This window comes from Labeo rohita, unplaced genomic scaffold (genome assembly GCF_022985175.1).
Source record: "Labeo rohita strain BAU-BD-2019 unplaced genomic scaffold, IGBB_LRoh.1.0 scaffold_714, whole genome shotgun sequence".
Taxonomy (NCBI): Eukaryota; Metazoa; Chordata; class Actinopteri; order Cypriniformes; family Cyprinidae; genus Labeo; species Labeo rohita.
The window spans coordinates 17,501-24,156 of record NW_026129650.1 but is presented as its reverse complement, the minus strand read 5'-3'; the positions used below and the strand labels follow the sequence as shown (position 1 = coordinate 24,156).

The window sequence follows — 6,656 nt, the reverse complement described above, 5'->3', positions numbered from 1 at the left end:
ATTTATATCTTACAGCTGTGGAGAAGCTGAAAATAAGACGTGAAGTTGCACACTGCTTCCATAGTGACACATCTGCAATCAATGTTTGTGTACTTTGTCATTGTCACATTTATGTCTCTTTATGTCTTTTAGTTTCTCCCATTGTCTCCCCCCGTCGATCTGTCTGTTTTGGTTTAACCCAAATTACCTTCATCCCCTACACCTGTGTTTGTAATTAGTCTCTCCCTTTATAAGTCTGCTTGTGTTTTGAGTTTGCTGTCGGTCCTTAATGTTATTTCTAAGTGTGTGGATGTACCGTTGTGTTCCTGCCTGTTCCTGCCTGTTCCTGCCTGTTCCTGCCTGTTCCTGCCTGTTCCTGCCTGTTCCTGCCTGTTCCTGCCTGTTCCTGCCTGTTCCTGCCTGTTCCTGCCTGTTCGTATGAAGGGTTATATTAAATTATTGTTTGTTTGTATCGTATCTCGTTTCTCGTCTCGTTCGTCCAACACGACACGTAACAGAAGGACCGACCAAAACAGTTTTTCCCCGGCATTTCCCTGCTTTATTTTTCAGTTTTTTTTCTCAGTGTTTATTTTTCGTTATTTTGTTATGGATAACCCTGCCATCCTCCTCCTTCTCCTGGAGCAGGGGATTCGCTCTCTCGTGGACCACACTAGAGACTTCGTCCACCTCGTACCACTCACGCACTACCCGGACAGCAGCCTTTGCACATTCTACCGTGCAGGACTGAACATCGCCACCAAAGCGCAGCTGTCCGGGGAGAATAACTCCGGGGATTTAATAGACTTCTTAACAGAAATATCTACCTGTCACGTTATGCCTGCCTGTATGGAATCCCCACCCACCCTCCCTCTTCTGCCTATGTCAACATCTGTCTGCTCACCGCTGTCCCCTGACAGCCCCTCTGCTCACCCTCAGTCTTCCACCTGTGCAGTGGTGTTTTTTTTTCTTGTATGTTGTACGGCGCGAGACGCGCCTATTCGGAGGGGGGCGTAATGTCACATTTATGTCTCTTTATGTCTTTTGGTTTCTCCCATTGTCTCCCCCCGTCGATCTGTCTGTTTTGGTTTAACCCAAATTACCTTCATCCCCTACTCCTGTGTTTGTAATTAGTCTCTCCCTTTAAATCTGCTTGTGTTTTGAGTTTGCTGTCGGTCCTTAACGTTATTTCTAAGTGTGTGGATGTACCGTTGTGTTCCTGCTTGTTCCTGCCTGTTCGTATGAAGAGTTATATTAAATTATTGTTTGTTTGTATCGTATCTCGTTTCTCGTCTCGTTCGCCCAGCACCTACACGTAACAGTCATAGATGAAGCAAACTGTGTGCAATATTTGTCAAATATGCAGACATTTCAAATGTTTTCGTGTAGCAAACAGCACTTTTTTGTAGCACTTTTCATTCAATACCTTACTTTATGTACTATTAAAAACAAACAAAAAAAACAACAACAACTGCATGCACCTTTATATGAAAGAATAAAGTTCAGGACTATAAATGAACTTTAGGAGTGCTTTAGTTCAGCATCATGAACATGTAATGAACTTTAGGAGAGCTATGGATTGACTATCCCCTCTCTCATTTCACGTGTCATAGACATTCACATAATTTTGATCATGTTTATCAATGTCCTTCATTCTAAGAAGAGTTACACTTCTCAGAGATGTCTTGCAGGAGTACATCCATCTCTAGCCAAACACACCAGTCTTGAAACATAAAGAGATTTCACAATGAACAGATTAGAGTTAGATAATATATTTGGACAGGGATTAAATTCTCATGTTCATTAACAGTGTTGGGCAAGCTACTTGGAAAATGTAGTGAGCTAAGCTAACAGTTACTCTTCATTAAATGAAGCTTAACTACACTAAAGCTACAGCCTTGGGTAATGTAGCAAGCTAAGCTACAGCAACATGGCAAAAGTAGTTTACTACATCTAAGCTATTTTTTACATTTTCATTTTTCTATTGAACCAACATCATACCAAGTCAATGCTCTCTCAGTGATCAATTAAATTGTCAGTCATACAGGCATAAAAGTCCAGTTTAATTGTTTATTCAACCACTCTTCCAAACCAATTTGGCAACAAAAATCAGTATAATGTACAGGGCTGGGTTTATCTCATATTTTGGGGGGTTAGGGGGGGTTGAATTCTTTCTTGAAAAACATTTTTTTAAAACAATGGCACCTGTTTCAGAATGTTGAATGAATAAAACAGGGAAAACACGAAATTTTTAAATAAAATAATTTATACATATAATTGAATAACATAGTCTATATATGAATGGGTGTTTGTCAACTGATTGCATGCCATCAGAGTTTACAGTGTTGACAGCTTCGTAAAAAATAGCCTAATGGAAGTGCTGTAGTTTTGCTGTATGTAGCTACTGAAATATGACAGACCGCACAAAAACAGCACTTTAATTTACTGCCATTTTTAAAGATAGTAATTGATTTCATGAATACAAGACTGTGAATAAAAACAAGTGCCAAATGTAAGCCAGATTTGGCCCAGACCCTGTTACTATCTGGGAAGCAAAGCTAAATTCTATTGTAAATTTGTTAACTGACAGTAAGAATATTTAACCGAATCAAGCGGCTATTTTCGTTTGCAGAAGTTTTTTTTTAAAAAACATGCTAACATCCCAGCCAACATTTGTATGTGGGGCCCATATGGGTATGAACTGGGCTGAAAAATGGGCCCCATATAGGATTGTCCGTGGGTTCCATAATGGCCCCATGTTAACTGCCCACGTGGATTTCATATAGGATTGAAGTTGTCACAAAGTGGGACCCAACTGGGCAACATGCACAAGACCCATCTTGGTCCCAGCTTTAACCCAGCTAACATTTGATTGTGGGGCCCATGTGGGTTTGACATGGGCTGAAAAATGGGCTCTATATGGGATTGTCCGTGGGTTCCATAATGGCCCCATGCCAATTGCCCACATGGGTTTCATGTGGGATTACACTTGCCAACAGGTGGGCCCCAACTGGGCAACATGCGAAAGACCCATCTTGGCCCCATCTTTACTACATGGGCTGAAATATGGGTTTTAAGTGGGTTTGTCCATGGGTTCCATGTTGGCCCCATGCAACTTATCCAATGTGGGTTTTATGTAGGATTTCACTGGGCTTTAGGTGGGGCCCATCTAGGGAACATATGCAAAACCCATCTGGGTTCCATCTAAATATGGGTTTTACATGGGTTTGTCCACGGGTTCCATGTTGGCCCCATGCAATTTACCAATGTGGGTTTTATTTAGGATTTCACTGGGTTTAAGGTGGGGCCCAACTATGAAACATACACAAAACCCACCTAGGTCCTATCTTCAAACTCTATGTGGGAACTACATGGGATAAAGTATGGCTTGCAAGTGGGATTAAAAAAAAAGTTTTAAAGTTTTAAAGCATTAGCATTCAGCATTACACAGTGAGATTGAAATCTTTTCAAATTTCAATTTTATTGAAACTACCCATCATATGCTATATTCTGATACCTAACTGTTCAAATCATTTAATTGTTAAAGTTAACAAACATTTTGAACTTGTATTTGAACCAGTGTTTACTGAAAGCTTTGAACATTTGCACATAGAAAACAGAGACAGTAAGAAACAGCAGCAGCAACTATACATTTTTCAGTACTGCTTACACTGCAGACAGACATTTGTGCATTCTAGACACCCTCAGTCCTCCTCTGTCTCTTGTCCCAGTAAACCATTTTGAGAGTTCCCTCTCAGATTTTTGCTGGTTGATCTTTGACATCAGTGCAGTCTTCTTAACAGCCTCTGCAAAACAAATATATACACAAACATATTTAAAAATAGGACATTTTTAAATTTTTCAGGAAGATGAGGTATGAAGATGCTGCCCTCCACTACAGTAAGGAAAACAACAGAGTAAAAGCAAAGGTGCTTGTTTACAGGCTATTCCAATAACCTTTCTACAATGTGTTTAGTAAACGTGAAATATTATGTTACTTACACATGTTAAAATACTACAAAATAATAACTTTTACTTGGAGCAACTCAAGGGCGAGTAAATGACGACAGATTTTTTTGTTTTTGTCAACTATTCCTTTAAGAGTCTCAGTTTTAATAACTTAAATTAGAGCTGCATGATTCTGGATATATAGAGAATCCCATTTTTGTTTAGATTCAAACAGATATCAAGATTCTGAACATCGAACTAAAAATAAAGTGTAATTTACTAGAAGTTCTGTACTAGAAATACTATGACTGGAGTCTATTTAAAATGTTTAATCTTGAATGATTTTTTTTTATTATTGTATGAATTAATGATTAAATGACTCATGAATATATGTTGTTTCATTACTGGATGAATCTGTGTTTTTTAATGAATCTCTTGAATGATTCAATGACAAATACATGTGTTTAACAGTCACTTGTCAGCACCTACTGGTGTAACGTCACTGATATAATCTTTATCTGAATTGTCAACTTTGTTTCAAATGATTTGCTCTATTTTGATAGCTACTGTAGACATCAGTGATTATATCCAAACTAAACTTTTATCCCAGTACTTCTTCGATCATTTAAATAATTCTAACAGAAAAAACGATAAGTTCTGTTGAAAAAGTGTGACACTGTTTTATTCCTACACATAACTGCCCTCTCTTTCTGGATCAGTAGGAACACTGACATGAAGCACTGTATTGCAAAAAAAGCTCCATGTAAACAACTCAATCGAAATAAAAATGCTCAAACCGATTACGATTTCAATTACTTTAGAAAGGTAGGACAAACCTTTTCTAATCCATTACAAAGGACATGTAAACACTTGATCAAATTGATAACTGAACTAGAAAAGTTTTGCGCATGTGTAATGAAGTAGAAATGACATATGATGCACAAAATGAGCTGATGTTGTTGTAATATTATATTAAAGAACATAATAAATGACTGCAATGTCAATCAAAAATTCTCTTTCTACTTATCAACTGTGAAGTGGTGTAAGACAACATTGTCCAAGTGACCATTTCAGACTCTGATTTGCAGACACCTTGTTTTAAGCATGAGAAAGGGTGTTTTTATTGCTTGGTTAGTATAAGCAGCACAACACAAAGCTTTGTGGCTCGTAATCAGGAATCGAAAAAGATAAGATGTTAAGTTTGCTTTTTAAAACAAATTGATGGTTACACTAGTCCAGGGGTGCCCAACCCTGTTCCTGGAGATCGACTTTCCTGCAGAGTTTAGTTTCAACCCTAATCAAACACACCTATCTGTAATTATCAAGTGCTCCTTCAGATCCTAATTAGCTCGTTCAGGTGTGTTTGGAGCCAGGGTTGGATCTGAACTTTGCAGGAAATTCGATCTCCAGGACCAGGATTGAGCACCCCTGCACTAGTCAAAGCTTGTGTTCACACCAGCACTGCATGCTGCATCTGTTAAGATAGTTGCCTACGTCTCCTACGATTAAATGGCTAGTGCGGTGGCTGCGACATACGAAAACCTATCAACATCCATTGCCATGACTTATCGTGAGACGAAAAAAAATTACATTTTAGTCTCATAACATTGGTTAATGAAACTGCTGTAATTTCGCAACATTGTTTTATCAACAACATCGCAAAAGTTTTGTGCAAATCCGTGATGGAAATGCACCTAGTGTACTGTCTACACTGGATGTGGCACGGCACGGCACGGCACAGCGTGGCACGACACAATAAATCCCAGCTGGCAAACTGATGCCTCGTTTTATTTATGATGTACTGACAAAGTTTAAAGGGGTCATCGGGTGCCCATTTTCCACAAGTTTATATGATTCTTTAGGGTCTTAATGAGAAGTCTTTAACATACTTTGGTTAAAATTTCTCAGTGGTAGTGTAAAAAAAAAAACCCACCCATTTTACCATCAGCCCTTTTTAGAGTGAGCTATTCTGTTCCATGTTCCTTTAAACGCTAATGAGCTCTGCCACCCCGCCTCTATCTCCTGTGGGTGACGATCAGTAATGTTTACTTTAGCCGCATTTAACCGCAAAACTTGCTAACTAGCACATTATTAAGAAAAGGCGAATTGCAAAGATGCATAAAAAACACCCATATACTCGCTTCTGCTGTAGGTGAAACTAGATTACAAATGATTCGCGTGAACAGACGCATTTATGTAGGCTGCCGGGCACATTTCCTTCAAAAACAAAAGTAATGTTAATCCTCTGCATCTCAGATGTCGGGAGTAAATGATGAGTGCTACTATGTGCATTACTGCATCCAACAATAGAACACCTCAATTGCTCAATCGGAGATAGTCTTGTCTTCCCCTTCACTGGAGTCGAAACAATAATGGTGGTCGGACTGTTCTCAGCGCTCACTCGGCTCAGTTAGGGTGGGTTTAAGATAAGACTGTCATGTCAATCAACTATCGTGGGAGCGGCCTTGGTCGGTGTGACATCACACCGACAAGACGCTGACAATGATCTTATTTGAAAAAAGGCATATTACTTGGATTACATCGGATTTTTCCCATATTAAGATTTAAAAAAATTCCACTGTGTGAATTTATATCATTATAGGGTGGTTGTGTACACACACTGTCAACACACACTTATGTTCAAACTTGTAAAAATGAGTTTTGTATCCGATGATTTTCAATGGTCGCTTGGCCACATCTAGTGTAGACAGACTTTAGCTGTCACGCCATGA

The 6,656-nt window shown here is 39.0% G+C and overlaps 1 long non-coding RNA gene across 1 annotated transcript in view; it reads right to left on the bottom strand.

Moving 5' to 3' along the window:
* Positions 1-3,452: 3,452 nt before the first annotated feature.
* LOC127161685 (uncharacterized) overlaps positions 3,453-6,656 on the bottom strand; it is a 4,083-nt gene continuing 879 nt past the window's right edge. The window contains exon 3 of the long non-coding RNA XR_007827149.1: positions 3,453-3,782. This is a non-coding gene — a long non-coding RNA (uncharacterized LOC127161685). The remainder of the gene's footprint in view (positions 3,783-6,656) is intronic.